General features: G+C 40.4%; 1 non-coding gene across 1 annotated transcript; it reads right to left on the bottom strand.

Annotated features, from left to right (window-relative positions):
• Positions 1–1,389: 1,389 nt before the first annotated feature.
• Positions 1,390–1,462, bottom strand: TRNAS-GGA (transfer RNA serine (anticodon GGA)). Its single transcript has one exon. It is a non-coding gene; the product is annotated as a tRNA-Ser (tRNA).
• Between the last annotated feature and the right edge of the window lie 1,565 nt (positions 1,463–3,027).

The following is a 3,027-nucleotide window of genomic DNA, read 5'->3' as shown; positions in this document are numbered from 1 at the left end:
TTCACGTGAGGACGAAAACTGAGGTTTGACCCATACTTTTAAGTCATTGATTCAGATTTGAAAAACGACAACTCTAAAAGATGATTATTTTATGTGGAGGTTGGCAGTAGTTTGTCCAAAGTCACACAGCAAGTGTTAGGACCAGGATTCTAAGTCTGTCTACACTCTGAAGCTGGGGCTCCACCGCTTGGTTGACTTAGTTGCTCCCAATGCAGGGGACTCAGGTTGGATCCCTGCTTAGGGAACTAGATCCCAGGGGACCCAACCAAAGATTCTGAAGATCCTGCATGCCACAACTGAGACCCATCGCAGCCAAATGAAGAAATAAACATTAAAAAGACAAACCCACCTGCTGAGTTTAAAGTGGGTAGCCCTGATGGGATCCAGTTTGGCAAGCAAAGTATTCAAATAACAATTCTCAAAGGGACATGGTATTCCTTCTTTGAAGTATTTAGTCTTGGGAGGAATTTGTTAAAACTTTAAATTCATTACAAACTTAAGTTTCTAAAACCTGCAACAGTTTGGGTTTGAGTAAAAGCTTTCGGGTTCTCCTTTGAGCATCTGTGAGCCACAGGGCAGAACTCAATCAGCTCTGCGTCCTCCCCTTCCTGAACCTGCCCCTGCATGTGTTCAGAGTGGAGAATCCTGCTGCCGTCAATCTCACTGAGCTACAGTCAAGTTCAAAAGAGATAAAGCAGGGGTTGGCCGACTATAGCCTGTGGGCCACATTTTTCTGGTCTACTTCCTGTTTTGTATAGCCCAAAAATGAAGAATGGTTTTTACGTTTTTTGTCAACGGTTGGGAGAAAAGGATCAGTGTAAAATAGTATTTTGAAAAATTATGAAACTTCACATTTCAGTATCCATTAATAAGGTTTATTGGAACAGGGCCACAGCCATTCATTTATTGCCTGTGGTTCTTAGGGTAGCACACTGGAGTGGTTGAGACAGATTGTGTGGTCCAAACTATTTAACATCTGAAACTTTACCAAAACAAAAAAGACCACAGATGCAGAATGCTCTGGGTAAAATTGCACTTACCATGTAAATTGTTCTTGTTATCGTTTAGTTGCTAAGTTGTATGCAACCCCATGGACTATAGCCCACCAGACTTCTCTGTCCATGGGATTTCCCAGGCAAGAATATCTGAGTGGGCTGTCATTTCCTTCTCCAGGGGATCTTTCTAATCCAAAAATCGAATCTACATGTCTTACATAGGCAGGTTGGTTCTTTACCACTGAGCCACCAGGGAAAGTGAAAGAAAGTGAAGTCGCTCAGTCGTGTCTGACTCTTTGCAACCCCATGGATTGTAGCCTACTAGGCTCCTTCCTCCATGGGATTCTCCAGGCAAGAGTACTGGAGTGGGTTGCCATTTCTTTCTCCAGGAGATCTTCCTGACCCAGGGATCGAACCTGGGTCTCCTGCATTCCAGGCAGACGCTTTAACCTCTGAGCTACCAGGGAAGCTTGAGCCACCAGGGAAGCCTGCCATATAAATATCAACTACTATTTATTCTTCTTTATCAACCATTTTCCTAATACACACACACTAATCTTTTTCTTAACTTGTATTTTAAATTAATTAGATTTATTTGCAAGCATTCATTTTCTTCTAGAAGACTACTTTTCAAAATATTTAGTTGGGAATTCCCTGACAGTCCAGTGGTTAGGACTCTGCACTTTCACTGCCAAAGGCGTGGTTCAATCCCTGGTCAGGGAACTCAGATCCCGAAATCTGAGCAGTGCAGCCAAATTAAAACAAAAACAAACAACTATTCATGTTAAGCCAACAAATGACAAATAGGGAAAAAATACTCATGAAATAAACAAACAAAAATCATTGTTGTTAAGTCAATGAATGAGAGAGAAAAAATAGTCATGACATAGACGAAGGATGGAAATCCTTCTTGTGGAAAAGAATATTTTTCAATAAAAACAAAGTTTTATTAATTAATTTGGCCATAAAACCAAATAGTAAATAATGAACAAACAGAAGGTAGCCAACCTAGTTACTAGCAAAGAAATCTAAATTAAAGCAAGGTACTTCTTCACCCAGCAAATTGGCCATAGTTAAAAACTTAAAAGATGAATAGCCAGTGATGGAGATGATTCATGAAAATGGACTTCTATTGCAGATGGGATGTTATCCTGAGTAATAATTTTTTGGCTTTTAGGACCTAAGTTCTGCAACCAAGGATTGAACCCAGGTCCCAGCAGTGAAAACACCAAGTCCTAATCACTGGACCGCCAGGGAATCCCCATGAATAATAAAGTTTAAGTGTTTAAAATTTTTCAGTTTAAAATGTCTTTAAGTTTAAAAAACATAGGTTTGAAACAAACAAAAGGAGTCTTTTTTCCATTATTTTTTCAACAAATATTTCAGTGAGCATCAAATGAGTGCCAGGCCATGGGAAAGAATTTACATTTGATACATTTGGAATGGAGAAGCCACTGAAGTGTTTCAGACAGGGACTAGCATGGTCAGATTTACACTTTTAAAAATATCTCTGGCTGCTGGAGGAGATTTGGCCCTGGAGCAGGGAGACCGCAGGTGGCAGAGGATGAGATGGTTAGATAGCATCACCGACTCTATGGACATGAGTTTGAGCGAACTCTGGGAGATGGTGAAGGACAGGGGAGCCTGGCGTGCTACAGTTCATGGGGTCGCAAAGAGTCAGACACAACTTAGCGGCTGAGCAACAGCAATAACAACAGAGAGACCAGTTAGCAGGCTTGGGCAATTATCATTTAAATATTATTTATATTTAATAAATATACTTCATTTAACTCAATTATATCCAAGCTTATCTTGTTTTCTTTTTGGCCACAGTATACAGCTTGCAGGACTTTAGTTCCCCAACTCGGGTTTGAACCTGGGTCCCATCAGTGAAAGAGACAGGAGTCCTAACCACTGAGTCACCTAGGAAGTCCCTCCAAGTTTATCACTTCAATATGTAATTGACATAAAAAATTAATAATGGGACACTTCACATACATCATTTTTCTCGGTAAACCTTCAAAATCTGGCC

Source organism: Budorcas taxicolor, chromosome 2 (genome assembly GCF_023091745.1).
Source record: "Budorcas taxicolor isolate Tak-1 chromosome 2, Takin1.1, whole genome shotgun sequence".
Classification (NCBI taxonomy): domain Eukaryota; kingdom Metazoa; phylum Chordata; class Mammalia; order Artiodactyla; family Bovidae; genus Budorcas; species Budorcas taxicolor.
The sequence above is the reverse complement of the archived record's forward strand: the minus strand, read 5'-3'. Positions and strand labels throughout refer to the sequence as shown.